The sequence below is a fragment of the Gopherus evgoodei genome, chromosome 2 (assembly GCF_007399415.2).
Source record: "Gopherus evgoodei ecotype Sinaloan lineage chromosome 2, rGopEvg1_v1.p, whole genome shotgun sequence".
Classification (NCBI taxonomy): Eukaryota; Metazoa; Chordata; order Testudines; family Testudinidae; genus Gopherus; species Gopherus evgoodei.
Window position 1 is genome coordinate 100,421,924 of NC_044323.1, and position 18,913 is coordinate 100,440,836.

Sequence of the window (18,913 nt, forward strand, 5' to 3'; positions counted from 1 at the left end):
GGTAAGTATTTTACTGTCAATTAAGAACTAAAATCACCTTATAACTTAAAGTAAGTTTTTAAAACTTTTGATGATGTTTTATACTTTTTGTTTTTAAACTTCATTTTTGAAAACAGTTAGCCTTTCCTATTTCGTTGTGACAAAAACAAGTAGACCAGTCACCTGTATAATAAAAATTATGACTTAATGTGTTTAGCTTGATAAACACTTGTCCTAAAAATATTTTTTCAATAAATTGTACTTAGCATTCCACTTGACATTTTAAAAATATTAGTTTTACAAGACAGCAGACACTTAAAGGTGATTTTTAATACATAATTTAGTATTTACATGGTGCACTAAATATTACCATTCCTCATTAATGATCAGTACAGTGGAAACATTTTTTCCTTCCATCCTTTTCACTTTGACATTTTACTGCAAGGCTTTTTTGTAATGTTCAGTTATCTATTTCAAAGTAGTGGAAGAATTTTCTCTTGCAGTAGGGCTTTTCCAACTATAGGGTTAGCATCTTTCTCTGCAGAATAGTGGAGTCAGTTTCAAAGCTTTGAGTCTGGAGTAAGGAATAGCTCTGTGAATTTCTCTCTAGAATTTTGAAATTTTTTGGGCAGCTCCCAATCTAGTGATTGCTTTAATGTTTAGAAGAATTCTATAACAGTGTGGTGTTTTTTGTTTTCATGTTCATGTTGGCCTAATACTTGAAAGTTATATTCAAGGAAAATGTTCCTGCTCAGAGACTCTTCTGTCAGATCTGTTATTTATGGTGGAGAAAGGCAAAAGCATCAGGAAGTATATGTGTCCTTCAAAATCTTCAGGCCTTTAAGGGAAGAACTCTTGAGACACACAGATGATTTTCACAAAGGTCTGGAAAATGCCCTTTCTGCTTGGCAACCACCAGTTCCCTCTTTTTACCCTCATAAGAACCTTGTATTTCTGCGATAGGGCAGGTGATTCATAACAAGAAAACACTGTCATGAAGTTTAGAGACAGAATAAAGAAAAATGTCATTTGGAAGTGAATGTGTTCTCAGCTAATTTTTAGTCTAATTCCATTACTCTCCTTGATGAATTAAAATGACCGTTTTAAATGGTTGGTATGCAGAAGGGTATGATAGCTCCCAATTCAGCTTTTTAAAATATTCTTGAAACTGTATTGGAATTTCAGAAATTGTGTATCTGTCAAATTACTGTCCTATTTGTTGTATTCAGTGTTGTGAATAAATGGGAACTTTAATTTCAGAACTTGAAGAAAGTTTGTGTAGCATGGATGGACTGAAGGCTGTGTAATGTAAGCAGTTCTCTAGATTTCATAAGAGGGTAGGGTGATGTATGTAATCTATCAAATGTTCTTCAGATATATCCTCATAGAGTGCGCTCATAATCTTCTGAATTTTGACTTCGGATTCCAAATCAGTGAAAATAACCAATGTATTCTTCATTGGATTTTTACAGAGTGCTCTTTCAGTAATAGTTGGAAATGTGTTGAATTCTGGACCTAATGCTTTGGGATCTGGTCTTAGAATTTCGAGAGCAGAACAAATAGGTTAACTTTTTTTAGCCCCAGATCTAGATGGAGCAGGCTGTGTGTTGGTTGAATGAGAAAAATCGACAACATTTAAATGAGTGCTAGAAATATTATGAAAGTGATGTGCGGTAAAACTTATGAGAATACTGAGATTCAACTGTATTCAGTTTCTAGTGTCTAAAAATCTCTTGAAATATATAAACTTGAGATCCTTCTTTTATTAACCTATTAGTTGAATGGAAGGGAGAGAAGCAATATTCTGGAAAGGCCTATCTGTGTTTTTACTCTTAGGTTTTTATTTTTCCAAAGCAAATGGAGTACAAGTTGTATAAAGTAAGTCATACTAGATCCAGATATATTTAAAAATACAGTTTGAGGATACTCTTTTCTCTCTTCTATATCTAGATGTCTGGAAATGCTAGTCGCCCACTATGTGTTAGTGTTACTGCAGGTAATGAAACAATCACATAAGCTATCTAAGATTCTCGTAAATGCAAGATCTGAATTATACCTCAGATACCTTCTGAAGGGTAAAGATTCACTAAATTCAAATCTTAGTGCAATTCACTTTTTAACCTCTTTTGTATTACCTTACCTTTTGCCATTTTAAGGCAATATCACACTGTAGAATACAGAGATAAAGTTGTTTATTACTACAGTAGCACTGGTTTGGTATAAAATGTTTTGAGAACAGCTTCAAGCTGTCCCACAGTTTTAAATTTCATTGAGCAAATAAGCATTGTGGGAAAGCTGTACGTTTCAAATTAAAAATCCGGCCAGCCCAGCCTGCTCTTCTCTGCCCCCAGCCTACTGCTCTCTCTGGTGGGGGCAGGGGGCAGAAGCAAGCTTGGTCCTGCTGGCTGCTGCTGTAGGGCAGGCTCCACCGGCAGCCAAGCTTCCCCCTCCCCTGCCTGTTCCCCCAGTGTGCTGCGTCGTGCCCCACCTCCTCTCCCTCCCTGCTGCCGATGGTCCTTGCGAGGGAGGGGAGAAGAGGAGCCCCAGCGCCCTCGATGCTCAGACTGGGAAGGAGGTGGAGAAGAGGCAGGAGCAGGGCCTTGAGGAAGGGGGAGTGGAATCAGGGCATATCCCTCCAGCCCCCTGCTGCGAGTTGCTCAGGGCAGGGGGCTGGAAGCACTTCCCTGATCCCAGCCCACCTCCCATCCCTCTGCCCTGACCCCTGCACCCCCCTCACACCCCAGCCCACTGCATTCCTCCGTGACCCAAGCCGTCTGCCCTGACTCCTGCACTCCCCACACCTCATGCCCTGACTCCTGCACCCCCCTCACATGCCCCCAGCCCTCTGCCTTGACTCCTGCACATCCTGCCCTGACTCTTGCACCCCCCTATCCACACCCCCCACTCTGAGGACCAAACGGGAGCTCCTGCACCTCCCCCACATTCCCGCCTGCATCCCTCTCACCAAATGGGAGCTCCCCAGGTAGGCACTCCACACCCAAACCTCCTTCCACAACCCTGAGCCCCCTCCCTCATTCCAGCTCCTAGCCAGACCCTGCACCCCAACTCCCAGCCTGCTCCTTCACTCCCAGCCCTGTGCTCAGTGCACCCCAACCCTCAGCTCAGTGCAGAGAGAGGGGAAGAGAATGGCCAGAACCAGGGAGAAGGTAGGTACCCACTGTGTGTGAACAGGGCCAGGACCCCAGACTGGCAGTGGGCTGAATGGGGTCTGGGGTCCCAGTCATCGGCCCCGCTCAGTCCGCTGCCAGCCTGGGGTTCTGGCTGCTGGCCCCTTGCCAGCTGGGGTCCCCGCCACAGGCCCCGCTCAGGCCGCTGCTAGCCTAGGTGAACGGAACCCCAGGCCGACAGCGGGCTGAGTAGGCCTGCAACGTAAGATCAGCATTTTAATTTAATTTTAAATGAAACTTCTTAAACATTTTGAAAACCTTGTTTACTTTACATACGACAGTAGTTTAGTTATATAGACTTATAGAGAGACCATCTAAAAAACGTTAAAATGTATTACCAGCACGCAAAACCTTAAATTAAAGTGAATAAATGAAGACTCGGCCACCACTTCTGAAAGGTTGCCGACCGCTGTCCTAGGAGCTGTGTGGCTAAAACACAACTGCCAGCAAAAATGAAAAGTAATTCAGGATTATTCATTAGAACAAAGTACTCTAAGGAACATCAGAATTCACACCTGAAGCAGCCTTATTTTTCCATTAATCAGGAAAATCCAGTATGTGCTCCCTTTTTATCCAGCTACCCAACCATGATATAAGTAATGACACAAGATGGATCTGCAGAGATTTTTCTTTTTTTTTCTTTCAAAAAGCACTAAAGTTTTTTAGAATATCTGCCTTTACCATTTGTCTAAATTCAGATGGCAGTTTCAGAATGATAGATTTTGGCGATACAATTCTGCTATGTAGTGAAGAGCGTCTGGCTGCCATATGCCTAAATAGTACGCTTAACTTTCTAGAGTAACATTATCATCCTGAGTGATCAGAGTGTCAGCTTCTAGGCAGAAGACATGTAGACAGCAACAGTGTGATCTAGTATTCATATACTTAAAAAGACGAGATTTATGTTGTGTTTATAACATGTTCAGCTGATTAGGGGGAAAGTAAAATTCCTCTTTGAGTAGTGTCCCTGAGGGTGCTCCACTGCATGTGCCCATGTGCCCCTTTGAGCCTTTGATCACAGATTTTTTTCTAACAACAGTGCCCTGTGCCTCTTTGTGTCAGACACAGAGCCTATATAGGGATGCATGGGCAAACTGCCCTAGTTCCTTCTCTACTGTTTCGGCCTGAGACACCTCTAGGTGCCCACCTTGAGCATGCTTTGGCTAGTTTGTATTCTTGTTATGGTGGTTTGTTAAGATTAGTTAGTTGCTAGCAGTACTGAGAAGATAGGGTTTTGGGGTGGGGTTTTCTCCCTTCTCTCTCTTTCCTGTTGGGAAGCATTGTCTTTCTGGCAGGGTATGCCTGGCTTGCCAGGCATCAAAGGCTGCCACTCCTGTCGAGAAACTACACTTGTGTGTGATTGCCAATCTAAGTGAGTCTGTGGATTGAGGAGTCCCATGTCTCCTGGAAGTGCGATTTCTGCCTTGCCCTCAAAATGGGTGTGCAAAAGAATAGGGAGACTAATCTCAGACTGTTAATGTTGGTGTGCTCAGTTTAACCAGCATCTGACTTAGGTCACGAACCTCGCCCCCATCCCTTACTTTTGTCTCTGAACTGATCTGGCTCTCCTTCCACCTTGGTGCAGGTTTCTCCTAAGAAGGAGAGGTCACTGGAGGCTTCTGAGGCGGCTTCCTGAAAGAGTAGTATGGATTCTTATCTGAAGGAGCCTGCTCTGAAAAACCCCAGTTCCTCTGAAATATCTGTGGTCTCCAAAGCCTCGACCTCTTGGCTCAGTACTGTTGAGTCAAAGGGTTTCTCCGGTACAGGCAGAGATGGAAAGCTCCCGACCTTGAGGGAGAGACATGGCTCTGAAAGGGCTTCGGTATGCTCTGCTAGGGACAAAGAGGGCAAGCATAAGCACCTCGGTCCAGTACTGTGAGGCTCAGTCCCACTGTCTGTACCTACCCATTCGCCACTTTAGGTACCAAGCAAGCAAGAGCGCTAGATTCCATTAGTGCCTACATTATGCCCACCATAATGATACTGTCAGTATCAGCTACTGCATCCTCAGCTACCCCATCGGGACTGATTCCCTACTCAGTACCGCAAAAGGTTAGCTACGCAAGGGACCAGTGTTTAATGGATGAGTCAATATCCCTGCTCCTCATGGGTACCGAGTGTCTTCTGGTACTGAGAGCTTGGTCTCCAGACTGCTACCTTCCCGAAGTACTGCAGGGCCTCTCCACGTTTTTGTATATGGACTCCTTCATTGGATGTTGTGGAGGAGGATGAAGGGACCTTCCAGTTGGCCTTTTCTATTTCAGTCCCACATTCCCCAACATATCCTGTCAGGAACCCATTCTTTGACAGTCATAGGGAAGATAGCAGCCATCATCAAAAGTGGAACCAACCCTGCGTGCCATCCTCACTCCCATATGCCACATCTCCCCCTCTCAGTGGCCATACTGGGAGCCCTGGACTGCTTACTAACAGCAGTTCTCCAGACCACCACCATCTCAAAGGGACATTAGGGTTGTTCAGTCCTTTCCCTCTCACAGCAGAAGATGTTTTAGGGGTGGCCTGGCCTCCTGTTCCTCAAACACTCATTCTTCCTCATCTCCAGATGATGCAGTTATGCTTCCTCCACCTCTGTGACTGACATTTTTTTGGCAATTTCAAGATCTCATGCAGAGGGTAGCTGACACGTTCCACTCAGAAAGGTCAGGGATTCACAATGCAAGCCACTGGTTATTCTACAATCAGCAAAATCCTCCACGGTGGCATTGCCCATTAACAAGGTGCTCCTTGATCCAGCTAAGGCTGTGTGGCAAACACCTGCTAAACATCTATTCCACCAATGTGTAAAATGACAAATAAAAATTATGATGATCCCTCCCTGCCCCCCAAAGGAATCTGATTTCTTGTTCTCGGACCCTCCATCTAACTCCCTAGAAATGGATGCGGTAAATGGCAGGGCAGGCAACACTTCTCAGGTCTGTTTCTCATGACAAGGACAAAAGAGGCTGGGTCTGTTTGAACAGAAGTCCTGTTCATCCTTAACTGCGAGGGTGCTGTTAGTGCACTGTCAGGGTGTTATGGTCAAATACAATTTGATAAACTGCAGCATTGCTTAAACATATGGTGTCTGAGATATGTAGGGCTGCTATGTGGTCTTTTTTGAAACACTGTGCTTTAATCTATGCCGTCAGAGCCAGTGCGGCTCTGGGTACTGCTCTATCATCTTCAGTTCTGGATTCAGTTCCGAAGCGCTCTCCCTCTGCGAAAACTGCTCAGAAGTCACCTGAAGTGGAGCACCCATAGGGACACTACTTGAAGAAAAAGAAGTGATTACTTTATCTTGTGCAGTAACTTCAGTTCTTCAAGATGTATGTCCCTACGCGTGCTCCACTACCCACCCTCCTTCCCCTCTGGTTTGGACTGTTTTTTGTGTAGATGTTCGGGTGGAGAAGGAACTGAGGGCAGTTCATCTGTGCATCCCTGTTTGACTCTGGTCTGGAACGAGGAGGTACAGGGTGCATGTGTGGGCCAAACAGGCACTGCTAGTATGAAAATCTCCTATGAAGGGTTTGAGATATGCATGCACATCTGAAGTGGAGCACCCATATCTTGAAGATCTGCTGTTACTGCACAATATGAGTAACCTCTTTTTGTGTTCATTCTCTCCACCCTGTTTATCTGACTTGATGTATCTGTAAGTCACTTTCAATGTCAGATCAGCACTGTCTCTGCCAACAAAGAGGAAATATTCTTACTGGCTAATTTATTGTCTCCAAGGAAACATGTCTGCTAATCCGCACCCTGCCTGAAGAAGTGACCAAACAAAAAATAGATGGATAAAACTTTCAAAAGCATCCAAGTCCTATTTTCAAGTTCACTTCCAAAATAGAGAGCTAATACACTGCCATAATTACTACACCATATACAGTAGTAGTAATAAGTATTATTTTGCTAACCTCTCTGTTCTATCTGCTCCAAACACAGGATGAAAGCATAAATGACTGCCAATAAATTGTCTGATGAATAGAAATTCCAAAAATTTCTTTTTGGAGTTCCACCGTAAGTGTGCATTTTACTTTGGGTAAAAACATTCGTATGTTTTCTTTTCTTCAAAATTGTGATTCTTCAATTTCTGCATACTCTGCCATAAATCTTGTGGAATAGTCTCACAATCTTCCATTTCCCTGCAGCACTTTCCCATCTTCGTTTGTAAAACGTAATCTGATGATCCTTGTTCTCAAGGAACTGTCTAATCCACTTATTCTTAAACCAGTCAGAGCAATCATATTGTATAGTTCTAATTTTTTAAACAAAATCTGGCTACTTTATATCTTTAAAATCTATACTGTTTAAACACTTCAAAAGCAATGCATTTGTAATAAATAACAATTCTACTCATTCAGGTAGAAAATTTTTTAACCTTTTTCATTTGTTCTGGGGAGAGATGGGAAGTGCACAATCTGTAAAATATTCTATCAGGTAAGTGCCATTTGTGTTGATACTGGCATTTAAAAAACTCATGTCCTTTAGTTTAAAAAGCAAACAAACGAAAAAACAAGTTATCCATCTCATAAGAACATCCGAAACATTTGGTTAGTCAGTTTTCCATGAAATTAATTTCTATGTGAAATGTACATTAAAGGTAACTGTCCAAATTTAGGGTGATCTGAAATTTGCACAAGCATTGTTCCAATAAGCCCGATACTCCAAAAGTTGTTTGTTACACTAAAGTGTTCTGATTAAAAATTCACTAATTACTTTTAACAAGGATTTCCTGGGTGTTGCATTTTAATATTTAAATTTAGGAGCGTTACTAAAGATCTTATTTTGTTATACCTCATTATCTACTGCATAATCTTTTCCTTATTTGTAAATTTGTTTTACTGGGATTAAAATTTTTGTTCAACCATTTTCTGCTTTATTCCTTGAAATCATTTTTCTTTTATCACTTTCTTTGACCTCTGTTAGAGCTAAATATTAGCATATCTGTGGGCAGAATTAGACTTCTTCTCTAGTATTCTTCTGTTAAATGTAATTGCTTTAACTACAATACCAGCTGTAAACAAACACATCTACCTATCATTGTGAACTAAAATAACAGTTAAATACAGTGTATTTACAGTTTATAGACTTAAAATAATTTTTTTATAAATTAAAATATAAAAACATGGTAAGGTGTATTTGTTTTGTATTTTTTTTTAATTTTTATTTATTTATTTATTTATTTATTTAATTTTTTTTTTGGAAGATTGGCTTTTCCTACAGTATCAGTAGGAGGACTGCCCAAGCAAATGTTCAGGTGTGGTACAAATTCAGGCTCGCTCTTGCTATTTAGGCCACAGGCATTTCTATCTTAACCAAAGACAGCTGCACAGAAGCCTTCACTGGGATACTTCTGACCACTACGTAATGCGAACTTTAAAAGTCTTGAAAAGCATTTGGCTAAGTAGACAATGATTACTACTGCATACCCTCTGTTTCTGCTCTGTGACAAGCTGTGTTAGTGGGTTTTTTATTTGTTTGTTTGGTCTTAATATTTCAAGTTAAGATCACTTGCTGCTTCAGTTGTCTGTATTCTCCAGTCATTCCAGAAATGAGGCTTATTTTTTATTTGGCTATTGATCCTGTACTATTTACATAATAGAGATTTCTATCTGCAAACAATCTGAAGTACAATGCTAGTGAAGGAGTTAACAAGACAGTTCTATGATGGATCCACTGCTCTTGACAAAAGTCAAACTTTCGGTATAATCTGGTAGAATATAGGTGGAGCACTTTTTAAACTTAAAGTATCTCCTCTCCCCATATCTGGCACATTAGCTGAATTGACTGTGCCCTCATTACATTGATAGTACACTAAGGGATTCAGTAAGGCAGTTTTTAACACCTGGCATTTGTCTGCCTCTCGTTCAGCTCTATTGCAAGGCAGCCCTCCACTTTCCTGTCAAGTAGTTTGGGAACACACTGGAGACATCATTGCAGTATCCATTACCCATCACCATCCATGCTGTTTGTGGGCAGTATATGATGTTTCACATCATCTCTGAATGTGTGTCAGCATATGCATATAAGGAGCCCTTCAGGTTGAAATAAAACCCTATACATTTGTGTGTGGGGGGAAAATGTTGCATCTGATAATGAAATATACATATATAAAATAAACATTTTCCCTTGTACAGTAACTTCAATAAACAGCATTAGTAATATAGATATGACTATATGGTAACTCTGGCATTTGGATCTCTTCAGTTTGAAATAACTGCATTGTGCATGATGAGTCACCTTTTTTCTCATTTGACTCTCATATTTATCACAGCTATTGGAGTGTTGATGCTTAAACTTTTAAATGCATGGATTCAAGAAATCTGAGTTATGGTTCTTATGGTAACTTGCTCCCTTACAGATACAGTAAGAAATATTCTATATCTCCTGTGTGTGTTTGTAAATGGATGTGGCAACTAAATATTACACTTACATAAGGCACGCAAGTTAAAATTGCTTTGGGAATCATAACTAAGGTATCCTAACTCCTAAGATATCCTATACGTTTCCAGATATAGCATTCTATTACTGTAGAATTTTTATAGTGTGTGAATTTACACGCCTAAAATTTAATACATTTTTATGTATATGTATGTGTAGTTATAATTTATTTGTTGTAGTCTGTTACCATAATTGCAAAGGGAAGTTTGGGAGTGCAAGGAAATCTGAGATTTATGCTGTGAGTAGGGCTGCTGGAATTTATTTGGTAGATTTAGGGTAGCTTGTTTTGCTTTTCTTCCTATGGAATTCAGACGTGCATTTAAACAGTTGAAGTTCACATTGTAGACAGATGTGTTCTTTCGCCAATATACATATGTATAGTTGCTCCTGAACAACCTTTGTTGTCAGGAATGGCTAAAATCTAATCTGAATTCTGCCACTAATTCTCTAAACAAGTCCCTTTGCGAACTGCTTCATCTCTTCCCATGTAAACTAGGAATATGTCTATAATGCTTTTATATAGTACTTTACATGATGAAAGGTAAATATTTTGTCAGTCTTATGGAAAACTATCCCGACATAGTTATAGATGGGAAATATTTAAAAAAAAAAAAAATCGTGGAAAGCGGTTGCATAACAGTGCCTGGGTATATAAGAGCTACCTAGAAGGGTCTGAAATATATTTTTTCTAGCAGCTCATGTTACTGTTTTGAAATTGTGCTGCAGTCTTGTAAACACTCTGCCTGATAGTGAATTAATTTGACAAGTTTTTAACTTCGGAAAATTTGACCAAAATTCCTACAACTATTGATTTATATGAGGGTTAGAAAAATCATGTAAGCGTTTCCACTGGTCTTAGTTTTTGAAAAAGCTTTATTTGATTGTATTACAAAATTTAATCTTTGTGTCATATTTGATCTGAAACATTAACAGGTTTTTTTCTAATATTCTGTGTTGTATTAAATGCAATAAACTACATTTTTTTTTGGAAATCCATTTAACTAGAGCTATTTTTGATTTGCTAGCAGTTCTGAAAAATCAGGGAAGAAAACTCGTCTTGGGTTAAGCTAAAAATATTAAAACTTTCTAGCACATTGAAAAATATAAAAACATTGTTTGGATTTTGAGTTTGTGTTAATTTTTTAAAAGTAAAATAAAACTTAAAAAAAAATTGAAAAACATTTTAGAAATGAAAAACAATGTGAAAAATTTAAAGTCAAACTTTTATTTTGAAAAGTGTCAACTTTTTTTTTAAATGTAAGGCTTTTTTCCCAATTAAATCAATTCTGTGAATTCAACACAGACTTACAAAATGTTTAAATTTACCCACATCTGCATTTTTGTCAGAAAAATTGTTTAAAAAAGTCCATCCAGCCCTGCATTTAACACAATGCAAATTACTCTATTTCTGTAACTTCCCAAGCACTTTCTTTTAAAGTGAAGTGGTTTATGTACTTTTCCTCAATTATTTTATGCTTATCATTTCCCTGAGTGAAATATTAACAGTAAACACATAAATGATAACTAACTTGAGTTATTCTTGTGGGCCAGTTCAGTATGGTAAAGAGATTAACCGAGCTTGTTGGATCATAGAAAGTAGCAAAGTTGATGCCCAGAATCAGCATATATAAAGGAGATTATAAGTAATGAATAGAAAAACCCTATTTAGACAGTTTTGTTGTTATCCTTGTAGCATACTATAGTAGAATCTCAGAGTTACAAACACCAGAGTTACGAACTGATTAGTCAACCACACACTTCATTTGGAACTAGAAGCATGCAATCAGGCAGCAGCAGCAGACGTGCCTCCCCCTCGTCTCCCCTAAAAAAATAAAAAGCAAGTACAGTACTGTGTTAAATGCAAACTACTAAAAAAAATAAAGGGAAAGCAGCATTTTTCTTCTGCATAGTAAAGTTTCAAAGCTGTATTAAGTCAGGGTTCAGGTGTAAGCTTTTGAAAGAACAACCATGACGTTTTGTTCAGAGTTACAAACAACTTCCATTCTCAAGGTGTTCATAACTCTGAGGTTCTTCTCTACTTAATTTTGAAGAACCTTCCCACTTAGTCTGGTTATGTCGCTCAAGGCAACTTCTTCAATAATCAGTTTCATTATAAAAACATGCAATTAATTTTTGATTTTATATAAGTTTTTATGCTGCCCTCATTTGTGTAGTATCTGAGTGCCTTCCAGTAGTACATTGAGTGACATGACTAACATCTGTCACATGTGGCTTGTTCTTACTCTCTCCAGGGGGAGAATGGTGTGTGTGGGGTGGGAGTAGGGGAGGGGTTGGGTCCGTTTTTTAATATGTACATGCTGCTATGTGTTTATATTGGAGAAGGCCAGGTTGAAGAAGTGTACCTTGAATTTGAGCAGTAGGTGGTGAGTGTGCATGTTTGTTCCACACACTGTGGCTGGCCCCTGAGACAACTCTGTGTTCTGCACAGATGAGCTTTAGATGAGTAGTCAAGGTTTTTTTGGAAGCGTTGCAAAGAGACAAGCAACTTTTAGGATGCATATGTTGAAGTTGAATTATAAACTGGCTATTAGCCAGTTCTGGTGATTGTGTATCACAATTTACAAGAAAGGGAAAGAGAGCTCAGAGATTTTTGTCTCTTGAATCTTATACCTTTGAAGAGCATCAGGAGACTGTATTATGGCTTCATTTCCCCCCATACTTTTTTTTTTTTGGCCTGAATTTTAAAGTTAGTATCGCTTAATAGCAGGATCAGTTTAGAAATAACTTACATTAGGTTCTAATTCTGCAAAGTGCTGTGTCTGTCTTGAAAGTAATAGAAATTCAGGGCAACTAGCACCTCTTAGCAGATACTCATCAGATTATTGGATCAGGTCCTGATGTTTACTAGCTGGACAATTAGCTCAGGAAAGAAGTAAAATTACACTCCTCTGCATATTGGGACAGAATACCCTCTGAGTAATTTGTCCTCTCAGCTTGATTTGTAAATGACTATATAAAATTGCAAAAACATTCCAGTTAGATTTTAATATTTCCTAATAGCCATTTGTATACACACATGACTTCTGAAGTATGCTGCTGTTATGAAACTAGGTTTTACTTTCTCTAAGGCAAGAATTCTTTTTATAGAACTCTCCTTGTGATTTTTGGGCGGTGTGATATATTTGTTTCAGAATTACAGATTGATTACACATGCAGCATTTCAGAGTTTGTTTTGAATACATCAGTCTTTCTGTCAGTGGCTGGCTATAGCATATGAAGGCACAGAGTGTAAACATCAACAGCATGAGAGCAGTATTATTTTTACATGTGGATCATACGGAAGGTCATTTTATGTACAGGAATACTTTCTGATTGACCACACAACAGAAGTAAATGCTGTAATTTGTGGTTTGATTTATACAAAAGTCAAGCTGGAAGAATACCAAAATATGACTATGTAAAAGTCTTCCATTATGTGCATGCTTGAGATTTGTTCTATGAATGTCCGTCTTATTGTTTGCTAGCATGTCTTTGTCAATTGCACACTTTCATGTAAGTAAATAAATGACGCCAGTTGGTTTCTGTGTGAGAATTAAACCTTGTTTCCTTTCTGTTTGCAGAAATAACTAAACTTAGGGATAATTTGCCAAGAACTCTCAGCAATGCTATAATAGTTCTTGAGGACCTTTGAGGCCTCAAGAAAGGACTGCAAATACACCCCTATTTAGATGATTGGCTGGTGAGAGGCCGTCAGCAGGTTGTGCTCCTTTTTTGAGAGCCGGGAGTTGGATCACTAGCAGAGAAAAGATCTTCTGTGATATTCTGTGATTCCTGTCTCTCTCAACACTTGGTCCTCCTGGAAGCCTAGATGGATAGTGAACACAGCAGAGTCAACACAGGGCAGGCTTACAGTGTTGGGATCAGTCCTTCTGTGACCTCAGCATCTATTTAGGATTGCTTATAGGTGTTTATCCATAGCAGTGAGCTTGGAGGTAGTCCTTGGGGCCTAGTTACCAAAAAGAGCAGAAGAAATTGCTGTTTCAGTGTGGAATTGGTATCCAAGGACTGTATTGATGATTGTCCAGCTGCTGGCCCTATGGTGGAGGCTGGATCACAGGAACCTGGCTGGGGGGGCAACCTCCCAGTGGTCAGTTCTGAATACAAAAATTGAACCTGTTGGGATGATCTATAGCAAAGGGACCACAAAGAGGTAGTAGTTAATTGACCACCTCAAAATGAAGGCAAAACTCACTCGGCTCTCCATTGTACATCTTGTCATCTTGTCATCAAGCCCTTCTGGGTGCTGTCGGACAATGCAACCAGAGTTTATAGGCAAGGAATCATAGGAAGTAAAGGGACAAACTCCCACATGTGGCTGTTCATCCTGGGTTGAACACTACTTGGTCCAGGGTCATGGGAACTCAACCACAAGATGTCTGCAGTACACTAGAGTTGGGGAACTGCAGATTGTCATCAAGATCAATAGGAAGACAGGGTTATTTCAGCACATTCAAGGATCCGGTCTTTGGGGTAATAGATGCTCTGTTACTTGAGTGGAACTTTAAACTGCTATATGTGTTCTTATTCTGGCACATAGAGGGCAACAAGAGCATCATTTTTCACACAACTCACAGTCAGCCTGTGGAACTCCTTCCCAAAGGATGTTGTGAAAGCCAAGACTATTAACAGGATTCAAAAAAGAGCCAAGTTCATGGAGGATAGGTACGTCAATAGCTGGCGTGGCCACTGTCAGAAGACAGAATACTGGCTAGATGGGCCTTTGCTCTCACCCAGTATGGCTGTTCTTATCATTTGCTCTGGGACAGGGAGGCAGTTCCCCCGCCCCCTTCCCCTGACTTTCCATAGGTCTGTATTCTCTATTGTGTCTTCCACTCTTTGCCACCTCCTACCTCCCACTTTTCAGGATATAAAATAATCACATATCACAATCTACTTGCTGGCACAACTTGCTCACAAACATGTACTACTCCATTCCAGCCAACTCCCTCCCCATTTTTCTGAAAGAACACCCCTGATGAGGAAGTTCTCCAAAAGAAAGCCATGCCCACAAGAAACTTCATTCTGAACTCACCAGACTTGCTGTGAGTACCCTAGCTTCCTGGACCTAGTGAAGCCTCAATTCCATCTCCTAGTGACAGAAGTACAGTCTGTCCACTTCAGGCTTACAGCATGGCTGTTGATAGGGCAAGTTTAGTAGAGAGAGTCCTGTTTTGAAAAGGTCCTTTCAACCTTGATTAATTCAAAGAATTAATTTATTTGGTTTTAGTATGCAAGAATTTGGAAGGTATTCATTATATAATGTGAAAATAGAGGTTTGATGCTATGCTGTATTACATTCTGAATATTGTGGAATTTTTGCTGAATGGTTGGGGCATAGGAATGAGTGCCAGTTCATTGAAACTTAACTTTGCTGCAGTTTGCAGCCTTTCAATACCATGTAGACCAGCGGTCTCCAACCATTTTCTCAGGATCACTTTTTGAACTTAAGATCAACCCAGGATCTATCTTGCTCCTTCCCTGAGGCCCCACCCCGCTCACTCCACTCCCTCTGTGCCTTGTTCGCCCCCACACTCACTTTCACTGGGATGGGGTGGGGCTTGGCTGAGGAGGTTCGGAGGGGTGCAGGCTCTGGGCTGGGACCAAGGGGTTCAGAGTGTGGGAGAGGGCTAGGGGCAGGGTGTTGGGGTGCAGGAGTGTGGGGTGCAAGCTCTGGGAGGGAGCTTGGGTGCAGGAGAGGGCCCCAGGCTGGTGCAGAGTGTTGGGATGCAGGAGAGGGGGATGGGGTGTGGGCTCTGGGGGGGAATTTGAGTGCACTAGGGGACTGGGGCAGGGGGTTGGGGTGTGGGATGAGGTGCAGGGTTTATGCAGGAGTGGGTGCGAAGTGCAGGCTCTGGCCGGGCGGCACTTACTATAGGCGGCTCCCAGTCGGCGATGCAGAGGAGCTCAGGCAGGCTGCCTGCCTGCCATGGCCCCATGCTGCTCCCAGAAGCGGCTGGCTGCTGGCACGTCTCTACGGCCCCTGAGGAGGAAAGAGGGTCACCAGGTCTCCGTGTACTGCCTTCACCTGCCCCCACAGCTCCCATTGGCTGGTTGGCAGCCAATGGGAGCTGTGGGGACAGTGCTGGGCGCAGGGGCAATGTGCGGAGGCACCTCATCCTCCGCCTTCCTCCAGGGGCCACAGATGTGCCAGCAGCCAGCCACCTCTGGGAGCGGTATGGGGCCGCGATAGGCAGGCAGCCTGCCTGAGCCTCTGCGCTGCTGGACTTTTAGCGGTCCGAAGATGGTGATCAATTTGTCGAGACTCCAGGATTGATGGGTTGGTGACCACTGATGTAGACCATACAACTTTTGGGAACATCTCCAGTCATACTGAGATGTTTGCTAAATTGGGCCCAAAGGCCTGTCCTCAAACCACCCATTTCTTCATTAAAGTAAATTTGAATCGGAATGCCCTTACCAAATCATTGTTTAAGCTGTCAGGAGGGACATCACCATTACATTTATCCCTCAGAGTCTTGTTTTTGCTTGCCATAAGTTTGGCTGTGCTAATTGGAGAACATCATGCCCTACCTTGGAGTTGCCTCCGGGCAACGCTGTGGTCAAAACAGTGCCACACTTCTTACTAGTAGTGCCCTTGCACAAAAATCAGAGCATAACCCTGTCCTTTTTTTGTCCTAACCCAAGTACAAATAGTGAGGGAAGCTCAGCATCTTAGAAAAACATAATGTTTTTTGGGGGGAGAGGCCATAAGAAAGAGATAACAGCAGGCTGGTTACCCTTGTCTAATCAAATACAACAACGTCTTTCCCACTATGAAATAAGTCTCTCTAATGAAGTTCTAGGGAGCATTCAAGGTCTACTGAATGAGATAGCTGGCCTCTCTGAGGACAGAGGAAGCGGATGTATTTGCTGGTAATCTGTGAAGTTGCTACTTCCACATAACCTACACCTTTCCAAACATCACGGGGTTGACATCCAGGTTTCAGTGAATGCAGTGTTCAAAAGAAGCCTCTGCAGGCTATTGAGATACTAATCCTATGGCAAATGGAATGCTGTTTTGCAAGGACCTAAGAATCTTGACTAGCATGTAGGAGGTTTAAAAAATGAGATGTGTGCCATACCTGATCCTTTTTTTTTCTTTGAGATTCTCTATGCCAATCCAGACTCCCTATTCAAATTAGCATCATTTTTATACATTTCAAATTAAAGAAATCTCTAGTTAATATCTTACCATAGAATTTCTTTTGATTAGTCAGCAGAACATATACCTATTTTTATATCCCCAGAAGTGGAAAAAGATGTGTATGCTCTCTCCGTTTGTTGACAAAAGAATCATAGCCAGATAGAGATTGGGATCTCTAAAAGAAAGTTATGTAGGGAAATACTCCATTGATGATGCACGTATTTTAAATGTAGTACAGCACTTCTCCCAACTACGTTGCATCTCTCCGATTCCAGCTATGGGGACTGTATGCTTGTTGTTGCAGTTGCTGGAGGAAATGCTAAATGGGCATGGTTCAACCAAAACAGAATGGCTAGTGTGAACACAATCCACCGTTAAAAGTTTACAATTCCATTGGACTCATAGACTCTTAGGTCAGAAGGGACCAATATGATCATCTAGTCTGACCTCCTGCACAAGGCAGGCCACAGAACCCTACCCGTCCACTTTTATAACAACCCCTAACCCAGGACCGAGTTATTGAAATCCTCAAAATTGGTTTGAAGACCTCAAGCTGCAGAGAATCCACCAGCAAGTGACCCATGCCCCACGCTGCAGGGGAAGGCGAAAAACCTCCAGGGCCCCTGCCAATCTGCCCTGGAGGAAAATTCCTTCCCGACCCCAAATATGGCGATCCGCTAAACCCTGAGCATGTGGGCAAGACTCACCAGCCAGCACCCAAGAAGGAATTCTCTGCAGTAACTCAGTTCCCATCCCATCCAACATCTCCCCGCAGACCATTGAGCAGATTTATCTGGTGATAATCCAAGATCAATTGCCCAAATTAAACTATCCTATCATAACATCCCCTCCATATACTTATCAAGCTTAGTCTTAAAGCCAGATAAGTCTTTTGCCCCCACTACTTCCCTCGGAAGGCTATTCCAGAACTTCACTCCCCTAATGTTTAGAAACCTTCGTCTAATTTCAGGTCTAAACCTCCTAATATCCAGTTTGTACCCATTCGTCCTCGTGCCTACATTAGTACTAAACTTAAATAATTCCTCTCCCTCCCTAATGTTAACCCCCCTGATATATTTATATAGAGCAAGCATATCCCCCCGCAGCCTTCTTTTGGCCAGGCTAAACAAGCCAAGCTCTTTGAGTCTCCTTTCATAAGGCAGGTTTTCCATTCCTCGGATCATCCTAGTAGCCCGTCTCTGGACCTGTTCCAGTTTGAATTCATCCTTCTTGAACATGGGACACCAGAACTGCACACAATATTCCAGATGGTACTAACACCTCCTTATCCTTGCTGGAAATACCTCGCCTGATGCATCCTAAAATCGCATTTGCTTTTTTAACAGCCGTATCACATTGGCGGCTCATAGTCATCCTGCTATCAACCAGTACCCCAAGGTCCTTCTCCTCCTCTGTCGCTTCCAACTGATGCGTCCCCAACGTATATCTAAAATTCTTATTATTAATCCCTAAGTGCATGACCTTGCACTTTTCACTATTGTATTTCATCCTATTGTAAATTGCAGTGATTCCGTTCTCTATACAAAGCGGAAAAGGAAAAGCCAACTGTGAACTGGGTCTGTTCTGCTGAATGCCATAAACTAAGAAAATACATTTTATTTGTGTCCCATGAACTCAAAGTACTTTATTATGGAAAATGAAACTTATTTACAGCTAATTGCAGCATAATAATGAGTGATGGATAACATAGTAAATAATGAGAATTTAAGTAAAAATGTGATTGAAGGAAAGAGATTAACTGTACTAATCTGCATCAGCTCTCTCAAATGATCATCTCTATAGAAGCCAAGTTTAAGCATATCATCTAAGTGGATTCTAGAGTTTAAGCCTAGAAGGGATCACTAGATCCTTCAGTCTGACCTCCTGTAAATCACAGACCATTTAGGTTTACCCATTTATCCTTGTAATGAGCCCAATAACGTGTATGACTAAAGCATAAGTGGGAGAGAATTCTATACCAGGTTTACTTGGAAAGCTGACTATATAGCATTTGGCTGACAGTGTAACGTTATATTGCAGATAGTACTATTAATCACATCTTAAATAGAGATCCTTGAATTGAGTTGCAGATCAGTAAGATCCCAGAACTTCTGGATAAACTAGGTTGAAGGGCAGCTTA

General features: G+C 41.3%; 1 protein-coding gene across 1 annotated transcript in view; it reads left to right on the forward strand.

The window, feature by feature from the left end:
- CUL1 (cullin 1) overlaps nt 1-18,913 on the forward strand; it is a 95,300-nt gene that overhangs the window by 24,497 nt on the left and 51,890 nt on the right.